Source organism: Mytilus galloprovincialis, chromosome 2 (assembly GCF_965363235.1).
Source record: "Mytilus galloprovincialis chromosome 2, xbMytGall1.hap1.1, whole genome shotgun sequence".
NCBI lineage: Eukaryota > Metazoa > Mollusca > Bivalvia > Mytilida > Mytilidae > Mytilus > Mytilus galloprovincialis.
Window position 1 is genome coordinate 73,969,247 of NC_134839.1, and position 19,209 is coordinate 73,988,455.

General features: G+C 31.7%; 1 protein-coding gene across 6 annotated transcripts in view; it reads left to right on the forward strand.

The window, feature by feature from the left end:
• Positions 1 to 1,488: 1,488 nt before the first annotated feature.
• LOC143064361 (unconventional myosin-Ia-like) overlaps positions 1,489 to 19,209 on the forward strand; it is a 67,392-nt gene continuing 49,671 nt past the window's right edge. For 2 of the 6 annotated variants that reach the window (XM_076237129.1, XM_076237136.1), the window contains exon 1: positions 1,489 to 1,592. The gene's annotated coding sequence lies outside the window, so the exon portion shown is untranslated. Of the gene's footprint in view, positions 1,593 to 10,561; positions 10,678 to 13,935; positions 14,091 to 15,374; positions 15,441 to 17,106; positions 17,148 to 19,209 lie in introns of those variants that run through there. The other 4 variants (XM_076237132.1, XM_076237130.1, XM_076237131.1 and 1 more) reach the window with 4 other exon arrangements.

Sequence of the window (19,209 nt, forward strand, 5' to 3'; positions counted from 1 at the left end):
AGCGCTTCGATCCAAAAGAATTGCCGTATGTGTCCTATCAGAATCGAAATAATTCATGGGGGCTTGAATATATCTAGATTTTACCACGGTTGTCCCTTTATGCCGATATTTTACCCCTCGCTATCGCTCAGGGGTAAAATATTTGTCATAAAGGGCCAACCCGTGGTAAAATCACGATATATTCAAGCCCCCATGAATTATTTCTTAATTCTAACATGACGTCCTTCAAACGCTTTGAGTACACACCCGTGGTAAAATATGAATATATTGGTTGGGCTGTTCTAATTGTACTCCCACGTCATATGATTGTTTATGGATGGAGTACACGACGTCATAGAATGATAACGTAATAGTTTAAGCATTTTTCGGGAAAATACACGCTTCTGATACCGAAAATCATCACCAGAATGAAACGTAAACAAACAATACTAAAATGTGGTATAAGCCCTTTTTTATATACATAGAAGATATATAAGTAAATTATCATTAAAATTCATCCAAATCTATCTAAATATATTATTGTAAATAGTTTGAGCATGTCACTAAATCTGTTTGCTCCGTTCTTTACCGCCAATCTTAAAGTTGGTTAATTTAAGGGAACGGCAAATATTTGCCTCCATCTAGTGCGCTTTGAACCAAAACAATTGCTATATTTGTCTTATCAGAATCGAAATAATTCATGGGGGCTTGAATATATCTAAATCTTACCACGGGTTGTCCCTTTATGCCGATATTTTACCCTTTTTTGTCATAAAGGGCCAACCCGTGGTAAAATAACGATATATTCAAGCCCCCATGAATTATTTCTTAATTTAGGATTTTGCTATATATATACACGGGTCATAATCAAAGGGCTGACACTACTAAATTCAATCATTGTCAAATTGTTCCCTATTGTATATATAGCTTTATTCAGCAATCAGCAAGACTTTCTAAGATAACTAATATAGGACAATGCTGTTGATTAAAAAATACCCCATTCCTGGATAGCCTGGACCTTTTGTTTTCCAAATAATTAATATTTCCAATAATTGATAAGTTCCAGGTCGACGTGTTCAAACAGAAAAATTTGAAAGCAGAGAAAACTGTGTATCTTATAATCGACATGACTTTATCAGATGACAATACCAATTACTAAAATAAGGCTTAGGCATAGTTATATACTTTAATTCAGTCACGGACCCGCGATATCACGGGTGTGTACTTGTATTAATATATATGTTCCTGTTCAAACAAACCAGAAAATATCAGCAGAAACTTTCCTCAACAAAAAAATATAACCAAAACATAAAATATACGATGTACGGATATTATTATTTATCCATGAAACTAATTTGACAAACTATTTCAATGATGTTGAAGGATTCTCTCTGCAAATATTTTCACGTCCGCTCGACTGGGCTGTAGTCACAGGTAGTGTTGAAAGTGACGATTGAATCGCAATCTTTTTGCTGGAAGTTTGAGTTTGCGCAAAACTTCTGTCAAAATCTGTTTCCGGTTCTCACAAAACTGGTATCTAAGATTTTCCAGCAACTAATATTTTATGAAAAATTGCTGTTTGAAGAAAAGAAGCTACAGAAATTTTGCTCTTGGTAAGTCAGAATGTAGTCCAGTCTGCCTATTAATTTGACTAGGTGCAGAACATTGTATATTAGGTAAAACATTTATTTTCATAACCGGCGAAGTAGTTCTAATGACTCAGATGCATTATAATAACAAAAAAAGTCAATAAATATAGCTTTAGATTTGAAGCAGCGTAAATGATGCCATTCAGAAATTCACTCTTAATGTGACATAATAAAAATAAGAATTTGACAATGTACAGGAAAATTTATGAAGCCAGTGAAGGTGATACTATAAAAAATCCTTTTCTCTTGTTGTCTTGATACATTTCAGTTGTCTAATTTGCAAACCAGTTAGGCAGTACCATTGTCATTTATGCCTAGGTCGTTCCTTCATGAATTTTACGCTGGATTAGCTATGGATACAATACATCAACATTCGTGACAATCTGCATTGATCCTAAATACAACACGTTTTTGTTAAGGATACACTATGATCATGATGATCGGTTATATGAATTTGTCATAGAATTGCACAGTTTCATTACGTTGCAGTACAGATAGCTAGGAATCGCCAAGGGTCGGTAAAGTCTTTTGCAGTTAATACAATACAACAAGACAAAATACAGAATATTACTGCATATGACAAACTACGTCATGTACATGTAGCATCAGGCTTCAGTATAAATTCCTTACCTTTTTTTAGGGCCCCACATTTTGTGTCTTGACTTAGCGTTTGAATTGTTTTACATTATCTTATCGGGGCCTTTTACAGCTGACTATGCGGTATGGGCTTTGCTCATTGTTGAAGGCCGTACGGTGACCTATAGTTGTTTATTTCTGTGTCATTTTGGTCTCTTGTTGATAGTTGTCTCATTGGCAATCATACCACATCTTCTTTTTTATATTAGAGGTATAGATTTCATTATCCAAAATGATCAATCAACAGTTGATGCTTGCAATTATTGATGGGAATTGGATACTGATCATGATATGGCACAAAATGCTACTTGATGACATATGAAGACAGACATGTGACAGAGTTGTCAAGCCACAACTGGAGATTTGGAAATTTTCAGCTGGAGTTTGGGATTCATAACTGGAGATTTTTAATCGACCTTCCTTTTATCGACGCATGCGATGTTTTTTGTGTGTGTTCAAACTGCATATATCTTCTTTTTTGTTAAAAAAGCAATGATTCCATACCTTTCAACACCTGCATAGCCATTTTTACTTGAAAAAATAGAAGATAAGGGGTTTTCAAATATTTATTACTATGTATAGTTCAAGAGTAAGTGAATAGCCATGATACATAGTTGGCAAAAAGTATCTCTGTTTAAGCTACATTGTCAACTTTTGGTACCACTACTAATCATGCTAAATGTAGTAACAGAAGGTGTTGAAATGATAAACATTTGTAGTTGGCTTTCTGTTGGGTAGCTGTCTCCATATTTCATGGTCAAGTCATTAGGGCCACCATAGTTAGCTTTGCATGAAGTGTAGTAAGCATGGTCTTGACCTTAGGCACTGGACTTGCACCATTTGAACTCAGATCTCCAGGCAGAGTTGAATTTGGTTAGATAATTGGTCTTCTTTAATTTGCTGTTTGAGTATTTGGTGATAACATACGGTTTGCATTTTATCAAATATTAAAATTTTAGAGTTGTCAAAGGCTACATGTAACATACTCATATTGGTATTCCATTGTCTTGGATGGAATACAAGCCATAAATATCATATTTGAGTTGATTTTATTTATCTCTGAGATTCAGTAACTGATCCTTGCAGAATTGTTATCAACAGCATGAAATTAATTAAAGCATAAAGTTGTTAAGTCGTTGTTTATACAACTAATCTGTTGTCAGTATTTCACTTTTAATCATCCTGTTATGTGTCTTAAACTAGCTAGTTATCACCAGATATTGCCAAAATTTATTATTGTATACACAGTGTTTTCCTAAACACCTTTGTTGATTACATGAAACTAATTGCATTTTTACTTTTGAAAACAAAACAGGAAATAGTGACTTCTGGTTTTCTCTGACTTTTCCCATATCAATTTCGAGTTTCTCTGTCTGTAATAAAATTTTGTAAACAAAAATGTCTACTGAAATTTTCGAGGTTGACATTTTCAAAAAGCAGAAGATTTCAAATTTTAACGGGAGGGATGGAAGAGAGTATGAAGAATCACATGTATACGAAGAAGTGACTGGCGGCAGAGGTGACATGGACTACAAACTGGTTTCTCTGAAGACTTATCCATGGCCAATATAAGGCACTCATTGCTGACTTTTGTGCAGAAAATGCAGCTGCATTCAAGAACTTTATAAGAGTAGACCCAAATATGATTCAACAACTTCCAACCAGTTATATTTCAGATGATAAATGGATAATTTGATAAAAGATAAATGTGTGTATTATTTTTTTCATTTTCGGTTCATGATCAAGAAATTAAAGTTGTATGTCAAATTTTACTAGAATCCTTATTCGACTCTGGAGTAATTGCCCTTTTTGTCCTCTTAAATGACAATGTTTTTCAACTTAAATATTGTTTTGGGTAAAAACTAAAGAATATTGAAAGAAACTGCAAAAGAAAAAATTATCAGCAATGCAAGACCAACAAAAAAGACTTTTATGTCATAAATTCTAGTCCACAATCTTGATAATTTACGAGAGTGTTGATAGTTGAAAATGCACATACATGTACATGTATACTATTTTGTGCATGTAACTAGTTGAGAAACATAGGCTCTTTAGAGTCTCTTGTTTGCTTTTGATATTTGAAAGATTTTTTTGCTCAGTCTATATACATTTGTACATGTAGTATGAATGGTGTCAAAATCTTTGAAGTAAATCAATTTTATGGCTTTTTGCTAGCTATATAGGGTTTTAAAATTTTGGATCTAGATTTAAATATCATGATTTCATGCTGCTCCAAAGTTTATTATAAAGAATACTGTTACAAAAAAATCACATGTAATATTATTCTATGATATACACCCATTCTCATACATGTATTTGTAGCTTTTTTAAAGTTTTTTTCAAAGCTTGATTGGATTTTTTCATTAATATCTGCCTGACATTTAAGAACTTTAGATGCTAATCATATCAATGACTCTACACTAAATGTTAATCTCTTCATGGATTTTTGTCAGTAAGATTTTTGTGGTAGCTTCAACATGTGCATAGATTATAAGAGGTAATTGGACATGTGCAGCAAGATGCACTGAACAATTTCAAGTAGAATTTTGATTTCATCTCAAGTTTGAAGGGATAATTTTCTTTAGATTTCTCTTGATTAGATATTTCAGGTGATTGAAATTTTCTGTATTTTATCAAGAAGAAATCTGCAACAAAAACATACATGATGTGCATGTCAGATTATATCATGCACATTGTTTAATTAGATATATATTTGTTTAACCTGATACAGCATATTATGTTGCACTCAATCAGCACAGTATCAAGTTTCAATGATTTACTGAAGTGTATCACATAATGTGTTACATTGTATGTATAAATTATAGTGGTTATCATCATTTTATGTTAGGGTTTCATTTGAACATTCTAAAGTCTGTTTGCTTCACTAGAATTTGATGAATCAATGCCTAGGTTTCATTGCAGGTACATGTACATGTAGTAAATTAAATAAATGATCTCTTGTAATACTGTGGATTTTTTAAAAACTTTTGGTTATTTTTATCACTTGTTGTATTATTTATGTACATGTATATTCTGTTCAGTTATATACAATCAGATTTCAGAAAAAAAAAGTTTTTACATTAGGCCCGAGAACACAGTTATTTCGTAGTGCGTTTCTTTTAGGCCAAAAAAAAATATATGTCTGTTTCCTGCTTCCAAGGCAAATAAATCAGGGTCGGTAGGTCGGGATTTTTTTTTTTTTTTTTTTTTTTTTTTTATTTTATTTTTGCACTCCCTGTCAGATTTGCAGACGGTTACATGTCATGTTTGGTTAGGGTCCTGTACCCCAAAATGATTTAATCCCTTTAAAGAAGCTTTAATTGAATAATCCTCCCAGTGCTGACATTTTTTAAACCTTAATTGTAGCACATTTGTGCTGGGAGCAGCCATTTTGATTGTTTTGGCATAGTAAAATAGGGTCTCACTAATTAGCGACAACAAGCGTCAAGAAGCGACAACAAGCGTCAACAAGCGACAAGAAGCGACAACAAGAATTATTTTAGCGACAACAAGCGACAAGAAGACTATTTAGCGACAAGAAAACATTTTTTTTTATTAGATATAAAGAAATTTGTATTTAATGGTTTTTTTTTAAATATACGAGCAGATATGTCTAATTAAAATGTTTTATTATATAGATAGACAAAGAAATGAAACATTTGTGAGGAAGAAAGAGATTGTGAAGTTTATATTAGGCAGCAACTATTTAATTTTCGGGGGGGGTGGGGGGGGGGGGGCTATGGTTTTTTTTGGAAAAAAAAGTTTGTTTCCAGTTTTTGGAGAAAAATATAATTTGTTTTTGATTCTGAGAAAAAAAAATTGTTTGTTTTATCCTCAGCTATCTGTAATGGTAAAATTGAAAGAAGAAAAAAAGGTTTTCGACTTGTCGCGAAAAAAATAGATTGTTTTTTGCCGCAGGCGAAAAAAAAAAGTTGGTACAGAAAAAAAAACCATAGCCCCCCCCCCCCCCCCCCCCCCCCCCCGAAAATCAAATGGTTGCTGCCTTAGTATATTGGTAGATGAAGAAATTTAACATTTGTGAAGAAGAAAGAGATTGAGCTTCTTTTTTTTATTTTTAAATATGAAGATATGCATAAACATGATAGATATCGTTTAATGAGGCAATAAACAAATGAAAAGATGAAAACATTCACATTACAATTTTCTTTTCCTCCTGTTTGATTTCAGTTCTTTGTATTTCACAATTTGTGTCAATATTTTCAGGACAATGATGCACAAATAATTCATTTAACAAGCTTAATATATATTGCACGAAAAGAGTTTTAAACTAGAGGCTCTCAAGAGCCTGTGTCGCTCACCTGTTAATGTGTTTACTGATGTCGGCCATCTTCGTTGGTAGGCGAGGTCATTAGATACTTTTTTTTTAAATAGATACCCTAGTACAATGTATTATGATTGTAACGAAGTTTGGTTAAATTTGGACAAGTCGTTTTAGAAAAGATTTTTATACAAGTTACAAAAATGACTAAAAGTTGTTCAATATTGACTATAAAGGGCAATAACTCCTTAAGGGGTCCTCTAACAATTTTGATCAGCTGACTTATTTGTAGATCTTACTTTGCTGAACATTATTGCTGTCTACAGTTTATCTCTATCTATAATAGTATTCAAGATAATAACCAAAAACTGCAAAATATCCTTAAAATCACAAATTTTAGGGCAGCAACCCAACAACCGGTTGTCCGATTCAACTCAAAATTTGTGAGGGGATATATCTTATTCTGATGGACATTTAAATGTTGAAAGATTTGCCCTAAATGTCTTAGTTTCAAAGATATAAAGCAAAAACTGCATTTTACCACTATGTTCTAATTTTAGCCATGTCGGCCATTTTGTTTAGTAGGCTGGGTCATCGGACACATTTTTTAAACTATAAACCACAATGATAATTGTGGCCAAGTTTGGTTAAATTTGGCAAAGTAGTTTTGGAGAAGAAGATTTTTAGAAAAGTTACAAAAAATGACGAAAAGTTGTTAAAAATTTACTATAAAGGGCAATAACTCCTTAAGGGGTCAACTGACAATTTTGGTCATGTTGACTTATTTGTAGGTCTTACCTTGCTGAACATTATTGCTGTTTACAGTTTATCTCTATCTATAATAATATTCAAGATAAAAACCAAAAACAGCAAAATTTTCCTAAAATTACCAATTCAGGGGCAGCAACCCGACAATGGGTTGTCCGATTCATCTGAAAATTTCAGGGCAGATAGATGTTGACCTGATAAACAATTTTACTCCTGTCAGATTTGCTCTAAATGCTTTGGTTTTTGAGTTATAAGCCAAAAACTGCATTTTACCCCTATGTTCTATTTTTAGCCATGGCGGCCATCTTGGTTGGTTGGCCGGGTCACGCCACACATTTTTTAAACTAGATATCCCAATGATGATTGTGGCCAAGTTTGGTTTAATTTGGCATGGTAGTTTCAGAGGAGAAGATTTTTGTAAAAGATTACTAAGATTTACGAAAAATGGTTAAAAATTGACTATCAAGGCCAATAACTCCTAAAGGGCTCAACTGACCATTTTAAATATGTTGACTTATTTGTAGATCTTACTTTGCTGAACATTATTGCTGTTTACAGTTTATCTCTATCTATAATAATATTCAAGATAATAACCAAAAACAGCAAAATTGCCCTAAAATTACCAATTCAGGGGCAGCAACCCAACAACCGGTTGTCAGATTCATCTGAAAATTTCAGGGCAGATAGATCTTGACCTGATAAACAATTTTACCCCATGTCAGATTTGCTCTAAATGCTTTGGTTTTTGAGTTATAAGCCAAAAACTGCATTTTACCCCTATGTTCTATTTTTAGCCATGGCGGCCATCTTGGTTGGTTTGACGGGTCACGCCACACATTTTTTAAACTAGATACCCCAAGGATGATTGTGGCCAAGTTTGGTAGAATTTGGCCCAGTAGTTTCAGAGGAGAAGATTTTTGTAAAAGTTTACAGACGACGGACGACGGACGACGGACGACGGACGACGGACGCCAAGTGATGAGAAAAGCTCACTTGACCTTTCAGGTCAGGTGAGCTAAAAACAAATTATAAGATAAATAATATGTTCTAAAACACAAGGAAAAGTAATCTCATAATACAATAATTAAACGTAATACTGGCTGTTATTCATAATAGATGATAAAATATTATGTAAATAATGTTTCATTTTTTTCTATCAATTTTAACTTTCTTGTCGCTAAAATTATTTTCTTTTGCATATTTTTTTAATATTTATTGCAATAATTAATTTTAATTAAAAAAATGTTTTCTTGTCGCTAAATAGTTTCTTGTCGCTTGTTGTCGCTAAAATAATTCTTGTTGTCGCTTCTTGTCGCTTGTTGACGCTTGTTGTCGCTAAAATTCTTGTTGTCGCTAATTAGTGAGACCGGTAAAATACGGATCTGGATCGGACCGGAAATGAATTTTTCCGGACCGGAAACGATTTTTTTCCGGATTTAAATAAAAAGATCTAGGGTCGGGGGGTTTGAGTCAGGGTCGGTCGGGAAACAGGAAACAGACATATATTTTTTTTTGGCCTTAGACAATAAATTCAAATTAAAAAAATCGCACCTGCTCTATAGTGTACTACCAGTGAGACAAATAATATCAAAATTATAGAAACTTCTACCAGCTCTAACTCAAAATATTGACAATTCTGTGTTAAGGGGGTGTAAAATTCAGTTTGACAGCTTCAGACGTGATAAAATTTGACCTTTTTAAACTGGACCAAATCACTACTTAACATAAAGATTCAGCACCCAAATTTTTTTAACATGTAAATACATCCCCCTTCTTAATATTTCATGCATTTAATATCAAGAAATAAATTGAGAAAGTGTATCAAATAAAACATGCAAGTTATACACTGTTTACACTATGGACTATATTCGTAGACAACGAAAACCAAAGGACGATAACTGTGTCCTTGGACCATTAGATTGATATGGAGTATAAGATGAGGCTGTCAACTTACTGAACAAAATTTCTTTAAATCTAAAATTTTAGGTACAATATAGATTTTCTTTCAAGACAAGTTTACCTTCAAAGTTTTCTATGTGTAACATACTGTTTAGTGGCCTATTACTGGTTAAAGGTTTGTGTTTTGTCCCCCTTGCAACATGTTGCATCATTAGCGATTTTTATTTATGACCCCTGTACCTTGGATACTGTGGATTCATGGTTTTTTTCTTGGATTGAGGAAAATATGTTCGTGGATAATTAATTTCGTGATTTTGGCAAAGTCTACTTTCCTTGAAAGATAATTTATATTTCGTTGAACATTTAAATTTGTGGTTCCCCTATACCCACAAAAACCACAAATATTAGTATCCAACCAATACTACTAGTGAATCCGCAGTAGATAAAATATGTGCAATGCATGTTGACATTGGCTTTTTATGCCCCACCTACGATAGTAGAGGGGCATTATGTTTTCTGGTCTGTGCCTCTGTTCGTCCGTTCGTTCGTTCGTCCGTTCGTTCGTCCCGCTTCAGGTTAAAGTTTTTGGTCGAGGTAGTTTTTGATGAAGTTGAAGTCCAATCAATTTGAAACTTAGTACACATGTTAACTATGATATGATCTTTCTAATTTTAATGTCAAATTAAAGTATTGACCCCAATTTCATGGTCCACTGAACAAAGAAGAAGATAGTGTGAAGCTCAGGTTAAAGTTTTTGGTCAAGGTAGTTTTTGATGAAGTTGAAGTCCAATCAACTTGAAACTTAGTACACATGTTAACTATGATATGATCTTTCTAATTTTAATGCCAAATTAAAGTATTGACCCCAATTTCACGGTCCAGTGAACATGTAAAATGATAGTGCGAGTGGGGCATCCGTGTACTATGGACACATTCTTGTTTTCTCTTTTATTTAGTGTTCCCCCCTGCCCCTAGGCCTGTATATGTAACAACAAGCAGTCAAAAGGTATTATCAAAAGTATGGCTCAAATTTTTTTACAACTTAGAAGATTTATAAATATGTATATTTTGAAGATCACTTACATTCCTAACTTCATGTCTGTAGCTCAGGATAGTAAAGTTTGCACAGATTTATATAAACCTGATAAAATAGTTTAAATTACTTTGAAATCAACAGTGGTATAATTTGTAAATGAAACATATCAGTTATTCTGTCACAATCTCCAGAGGAGCATTTCATATAGATGGAGTAAGAATCCGTCTGAAATCAACAACTCGTTAAGCATCATCAGGTGATTTGTACTAATGATAAAATATACAGGTAATATTTCTGTTGCCAAGTAGCAACAAGGTGATGGATCTAACTTTGCCTTTTATCTAGTCTTATTGTTTGTGTGTTCGTTATTTACCGGAGATCCTTTCTGACATTCTTCTGAAGTTGGGAATTAAACGTTACATCTAATGAAGGTAAGATTGTCCGAAAAAAATGAAAATGGCATCAGAATTCTTTTATTCAGGAAAATTATGTTGCAGTTGTGCCCATAAATGGATAATGATCTATATTGAATTTTCTAAAATATATGTCTATATCATTCATTTATATATCAAATCATTTATTTTACCTGTACATGTGCAAGGTATTTATTTCTAAATTCTGGAATTGTCTTCACGTCTTTGTTTCAAGACATTAAAATCATAGTGGACATGTAGCGATAGAAGTTTCACTCTTTTTTGGCTGAGAACTGAAATAATGTAATACATGTACTTAAAAAATACGGAGATGCTGTATGATTGCCAATGAGACAGATATCAAATAGAGGTCAAATGGAAATATTTAATAGAAAACTAGTGTGATAATTGTATATTTTAGGAAAGATTGAATTAATACAAATACTGCTGTCTATAATGACTAGTAAAATTGCATATGAAAATCTTAAATGCACTGTGAAGTTGTTTAAGTGTTTAAAATAAAAGATTTGAGGACATACAGCTATTAAATTACATTTTACTGTTTTCTAGTTGGAATGCTCTCTGTTTTTTTTGTGTGGATGAGAAGCATAATAAACCATTAGACCAAATAAAGATTTATGTGTGGTTCTAGTTAATCCTTCCTACCCTATACTTTGTACTTGTTAGTCTCAATAATAGCATCTCCTAAACATTTTTTGTCATTATTCATTGAGCACTGTTAAAGTTGGTATGTTGCTCCCAATAGACTCAATTTAAAAAAAAATCAAATTAAATAAAAATCCCTTCCTTAACCTACCCTAACTTTATTTTAAAGGAACTGGAACCACACATACTATTTATTTGGCCTAACAGAAGATCTCATTATTTATTTTAAATTTGTACCATGACCTGAAATGTTACTAGGAATAAATATTGTGTTCTTCACTATTTAAGTTTAAGTTTCCTTAAAATACAAGAACATGTGTACCGGTACTATCTATTGAAATCAACCATAATCTAGATTTGGGGTTACTTATATCTTCAAAGATTCTGACCTTTAGAGAAAACAGGAACTTAGATATTCACATGTCTCTAAAAGTTTGTTAGCAAACTGTTCATACATGTACTTTCCTTTTGTAATGTTCTATTGTATTGTACTGTATTGTATTATTTTAAATTTTCTTTGCACACCTGTTGCTATACTATGTATTTATGAACTGTGTACTTTAGCTTATTAATTGAAGTCCTACAACTTCCTTCTCTCTAATATACAGTTCATGTAACACCTTATTAATTTTGGAGAATAATTGTAGACTATTAAACTGTATCGCTAATGACCTGAAAACTTAGGAAGGGAAATGGTAGAAAAGTTGATAATTTGATTCTGTATACATATGATTAAATAATCAAAAACTTTACAAGTAGATCACACCCAAAGTTTTTCACTGTAGAAAATTTATGAATGATTTAAATGGTACGATTTAATACTTCAGTAAGTCTTTGGTGACCCCTGTTAACTGATAAGAACGTCTTATATAATTTCTACCTATTGACAGGTTTAAAGATATATGCTTCTTTGTATATTTATGCATTTTGTCAAATTATACAGTGGAATCATGCTAAGTTTAGATTTATGTTAAAGAGATGTACTGAGTCTATCTGAAAACTTGACACTTATGGTATGACTATATCTCTCTACATGGGTGAGAAGTCCAATTGTCTGTAACAGTTCAAGCTGATATGTAAAGAAATTGAAATGTTTGGTTAGTCTTTGCTGGTATATGTATATTTACTACATAACAATTGTGTGGAATGTGCCTCACTTTTTAAACTTTTACACAAGATTTCTCCATAAGTAATACAAAAGTTATCAGTTTCATTCTTTTTTCAATTTTTCAGTTAAAATAAGTGCTCAGTTGGGTTCAGTTCAAACCTCTCGTTAAGAACTGACACAATAATCTGTCATAGAGCTTTTCTAAGCTGTTTTAGAACTTTTCTATGGTTGTCAGAGAATTGATTCTAGGAGAGATTTATCAGGATGTCATTAGAAATAAGTAAACGAAGGATCCAGGGAAGAAAGTCTGTTAAAACATATAAAAGGGTATACATTGAACTATTTTTAACCGTTTAAGTGTAGAACAACCTATTTCAGAAACTCTTCTAATTGTGGTGATGTTGCATTCTTAGCACATTTCTAGAAAGCAGCATCTTCTCTGCACACAAAAGAATACTCAATAGTAATAACTCTTCTGATTGTTCACAATGTGACCTACAGCCAGACCAAATAGCTAACGCTTTTAAATACACCTATACTAATTATTACAAGATCTGCTAACCCTTTTGGAGCACCTGAGATCACCCCCCGTTTTTGGTGGGGTTGGTGTTGCTAAAGTCTTTAGTTTTCTATGTTGTGTTTTGTGTACTACACAGAAATGTGTTTTTTTTTTGTTAGTTGGTCTTTTTAATGCCATGGCCTATAGTCAGTTTATTTTGGACTTATGTATTAGAATGATCTTTTGTTATCTATAGCCTGTCTCTTACTTGTCAGGTGCAGTAAAAATTGTCTGTTCTGTGCATAATTTAACTCCTATAAGTTGTCTTGATATATAATGCTAACATATTATCAGCCTTAAAACCAATTAGATATTTATAAAATGTTCTCATAATTTTAGAAGGCATAGACATGATACGCTTTCTTGGGGAAAATAATAATGTGAATAGATAAATGAATGAACTGATTTTTGATTTTGGAAATAATGAATGAACAGTTAAATATGCCATGTTGAATAGATTTTGGGATAATAATCCACTATGAACTATTGTTAGATTTACACCCGGAGACATTTCAGCTAAGTTAAGTTGAAGCATTATACAGATTGAATTTACTATTTGCTGTACCTAACTGTTTCTGTAAATACAGAATGAAAAGTGGATCTGACCAAAACCAGATATTTCCAGAGATGAGTTTTTCATGCATATTAAGGATGACGGAGCACAAAATATGCACATATATATATCTTAAGTATCAGTAAGATATTTTGTACTTTTTAAAGTCATTTGGCATTCAAATTAGATATCAGCTCTTATAACACAATAAACAAATTGCATAAGCAATTTGTGCAGTCTCAAATTGAATATCTAAATATAGTATTTTAATTTTTGAAAACAGGATGTTATTTGCCACCGGAATCCTTTTTTAACAAAGATTTTATGGTAACTCTACTTTGTTTACCTTCAGGGAAGCTATGCTGTATTTTATATCAACCCTTATGTGTAAATGTCATAGTAGTATAGTTTCTTTTGTTGATATTCGGGGAAGAATTATCACTCTATTGAAAGCCTTCCAAAGTCAATATGTACAAAACATGTCTTACAGGACACGTTTAATCTAGATTTTAAACATTGGATAACTTTAGCCACACGTTAGAAGGGTATGACATAATTTAAATCGTTTATTATAATGCTTTTATTAGTGAGTTACAATGTATTATACACATGTAATTAATTGATTGATACAGTTAAATATTTTATAAATGGCTATTCATATTTCAGAAGTGTAATTTGATATATTTTTGTGTTCTGATTATTTTTTAAAGGGTAGTATACCTTCACAGTTGACAATTTATTCCATTTCTGGCTCATTATGCCTAAAACAGATGAGTAGCTATGGTCAATATTTTGCATGCCACATCTGACATTCATGATTTTCATCACCACCCTTTAGGTTTGGAAAAAACCTTCTCCTTGAATTGTCATTGATATGGTTATATTAAAATTTTATAAATTTACTGTTTACAAATTTTTGAATTTTTTGAAATACTAAGGCTTTTCTCAGGCATAGATTACCTTAGCTGTATTTAGCAAAACTTTTTAGGAATTTTGGTCCTTAATGCTCTTCAACTTCGTACTTTATTTGGCCTTTTTAACTTTTTTGGATTCGAGCGTCACTGATGAGTCTTTTGTAGACGAAACGCGCGTCTGGCGTATGTACTAAATTTAGTCCTGGTATCTATGATGAGTTTATTTGGAACCATTTTCCTTCCAACTATTCCTTTCAAATGGCATTTTTTTATAAAATTGCTAAGAAACAAAAGGGCAAATTATCTATGTTGAACACCTATTTTCTCTGCAATAACAGAATCCTTTGAGGACTTAATTGCGAAGAATTGTATTTCTGGTGGATTCATTTAAAAACTAGACCATAAGACCTATGAATGGAAATGTAGAGCTGTCATTATTTTAAAGTTTCTGTTTGAATAATAATATGTCTGACTAATTTGATATAATTTTAAAAGAGATGTACTGGTACATGTAATCAAAGTAGAAAAGACATCTAGAGGGCAACAAGATTGATTTCATCCCCCAGTCTTTTTTATTAGGGTTTTGTTGTTTAGTCTTTAGTTCTTACAATTATTGATGCAATATTATTGTAATAATCCTGAAAGAAAGATTAACTTCTATCTGTAATAAACATAATATAGGAATGTAGATTAAACTGTTTTTTTTGTCTGGTGAAATTTTACACAGGAGTTTTATTCTAAACAGAATGATCAGGGGATGTCATAAGTTACCTTAAGATGATCTTTAACATTATTATAGCTAAAAAAAGTGTAGCTGTATTTAAAATGAGCAATAAAATTAAGTATCATTTACATTTAGAATATTGCATGTAATATCTGTGTAAAGTTTAGAAGTGGGCAAATTTATTTTTAGTTTTTCTGATGATTAAGATCCTTCAACCTTGAAGTGATATGCAGAGAATTTTTCCACATAGAGTCAAGGTTAGTTAAATGTTTGTAATATTTGAATGTTCTTGCAAGTAAATAAAATAAATTATATTTTACAATTTCTTTAAACTTCCTACTTCACATGTATATGGTAAATAAAATGTCTACACATATTTAAGCTGCTAAGTCAGTAAGGTTCCTTTGAAGACACACGTGCCATTTTATATATATTTAAGTATGGATTAATATTATGGTCGTTTAAATGACATTCTTAAAAAGCCAAAGAGGAAGTACAGTGCACTGAAAATATAGTCCCTAAGTCTGTGTTGAAAGAAGATCCTTAAATTTTACCATGCATGTACGGTATACTTGTGTGATCTTTTGTACAATTTATAAACATGGAGTGAATTTATTTAGTACTGAGTCTTTTTGTTTTAATCTTTAAGCTTTATATATGCCTAAACAACAAAACAACTAGTACAAAGACACATATTATTAATAAATAAAGCAAATAGCCAAACTTATTTTTGAAAATTTATAGATCTATCACATGTTTTCAATTTAAAAAAAAATGTTCAGGGTCAAATTGTGTCAGTCTAGACTAAATGTTCTTATATTTTTCCTGAGTTTTTATAATCTTCTAAGATCCAAGTTTTTGTTTATTGGGTTCTTCAACAGATTACAGTTGGAAAGTGTCCTGTAGGTAAAACAAATAATACATTGACTGAGGGAATTCTATTTGATGTTCCTTAAATTCAGGATATATCCCTGGTAGAGGGAAGTATAGCCATTTATAAATCAATTACAATTGCAAGCTGTCCCTTGAATACATGGACTTATATTTTAGAATCCTCTGGATTTTTCATTTGAACCAGAATGGACTGTTAATTGCTTGTTAAGTCCTTGATATGAGAATAATTTGTGTTGGTAAACAGTCCATTAAACAAATGTACATTACTGATGTTATCAGCTCTTTAGGTTTCTATTTCTGTTGGAGCTATGCTCATCTGTTAGCGGTTCTTCAATTTCATATAATTTAAGTTTTATCAGGAGACATATCTAACAAATATAGCTTCTGTGAAGATCAGGATTATTTATAAATCAGACAAAGTATTGTATTGCTGAATACACAAAGGAGAATTTACATATGAGATATTTTTTAATCTTATTGGTAATTTGAGAGTTTAGATTGGAATTTTCTGTACTGTCTGAAAGCTTGGTAAGAAATAGCATTTCATTGTTGCAACAAAGACATGTTTACATGAATAATTGAAACACTAAATACTTATAAAACGTTTGAACTTTCGGAAGATTCTGTAGCCTTTAACATTAATCCCAAAATAAACAGCAATATAAATGATAGAAATGTTAAAAGTTTTGGGATACCATTCTTTTAGTGGATGATTTATGAAGGTGAATACAGAACATCTATATTTCTGCAGTTTCATCATTAATATTAAGTATTTTATAAATGAATGTTACATAATTTCATACTGAGGGCATTATTAATAATTATTAAGTGATATGTAATGTTGAATCATTAAATGTTTTATATGATGCATGCTACAAATAATTAAAGTAACAGTTGACTAATTATTACACAGACTCCCTGTTTTATTTGTCATTCTATGATTTATTTTTAAAATGATTATATAGGATGTACTTAAACCTTTGTTACAAGTCATTGGAGAACTATTTTACAAAATTGAGGGTAAATCATTTTGTGGATGCTTAGAGATTAGGTATCTATTTGAGGTGAAGGTAAGACTGAAGAAATTGTGTGCATGGTGTAGGAAGGGTGGGTTTGAAACTGAGATCAATTGAGAAAGAAATGTTATATTCTTACGTGACTGACAACAGATACATGTACTAGTACTGGTATTTCAAGACAATGTACATGCTGTATTACTGTTCTGGTCGAGGTTCTGGTGCACATCAGATGTATTTGAAACAATGAGAAATGTAGCAAAAAATGTTGCTGTTGACTTAAATCACGCCCAATATGCAAACATCATAAAAGCTTTAAATAATAGATATTTTAAAATATGTGTTGCTTTCAAACAGTTATTATGCCCTGCTCTCTAAGGAACCATTATCTCGAAACTGATTATTAAATGGATACAAGATCTATTGCAAGTTTGTAAATGTTAATATTAATGTTCATGAGACTATTTTTAGTCTAAGCAGGAAAACAAATGCTCATTTCATCAAAGCCATCAGAATATATCTTAAAAAATAAGTAGAAAATTGCTGTTTGTTATTGTCTGTTACGCTTTGCCAACAGACAAGGCCAGTAACTATTCCACTTATTTTTCATTCTGCTCATCCCTTAATATGTCCAAAAGACCTTGGGTTGAAAATTTCTTTAAATTCATATTTTTTTTTTTTTGAGGGGGGGGGCTTTAAAGAAAGGGAAAACTGTATTTGTTCTGCAGCTTGTAAATGTTGAGTTTTAGTTTGTAAGCAATTTTTACATCAGCTGTGCAACCACTTCATATTTAATGATAATTTGTTAAATCAATCTTTTCTTTGTTTCTATGAGAGAGAATAACTTTGTATTTATTATATAAGTTTTCTTGGCTTAAATGAAACTCAATCAATTGCGTTAAGCAACTCAGGTCCAGACTCAGTATTGGTCTTGATTTATGTTCTTTGTTAAAGTATAAATCAGGCTGTTTGTTTTCTCTTTTAACATATGTGAATTGCTTCACATTTCTTTAAATGAACCTTTTAAAAAGCAGCCTTTGTCAGGTCTATGGAAAGTTTTTTTTTATATAAAATGTAAAAAAAAAGGTCGTATATTGGTATCACTTTGTCGTCATCTTCCAAAGACAGATGGTTTCAGGATAATAACTTTAGTATAAGTAAAAAAAAATCAATAAAATTTTAACACAAAGTTTGTAACCACTAAAGGAAGGCTGGGGTGGATTTTGGGGGTTATGGTCCCAACTGTTTAGGAATTATGGGCTAAAAAAGTATAAATTCAAATCATATAACCAATTTGAAGTTCTTTGACAACAGTTACAGTTATTCTGTGCCAGAAACCTATTATGTGTCAAAAATTTAATTGTACAGTCCAAATTCAGACCTGTATCAAGCATGAATATTGCGTCCATTTTGGCATCCACGTTTCAGGGTTGGACATCTGGGGTCGTATCCAGCTGCGCTCAGCGAAGCAATTTATTTCATTAGTAATCATATCACGCTTCCTTTTATTTATAATCATATTCCATATATTAATATCATTTACAAAAGTACATGGAATTACCCATTATTTATTATTATCTCTCATTATATATATATATATATACTACATATGTGTTTTATCTGTATAGTAATTAAAGTTTGCATGAAAGCTAACTTACATAATTATAAAAATAATGAGATGTAGTATGATTGCTTATAAGACAACTAACTATCCAGCGTAGAACAAAGAAAAAGAATATGTATTTAAAGTACAGCTACCCAGTTTTCACAAAGTTCACACACAAAACTTTTGACAACCAACATCAGTGTTTTTTTCTTAGAAGGAGTTTATTGAAGTTCAGTGCAAAAGGCATCTAACTATATATGTAATCATGGTTTACTGATTGTAAAATTACAAATCATCAAATAATTTTTATAGGGATACGATTATCTTTTTTATTTTAACATTGACCTACTTGACCTGTAGCACTGGTGATGCCAGCAGTCTGAAAGCTTATAGGACTTTTTAGGATTCAAATAAAATCTTCAACTTTTTATTTCAATGGAACCCTAAAAGATCCGAATTGTACCTGGATTTCATAAGAATGTACTGGTTTTTTGTTTCAGTAATATTCAA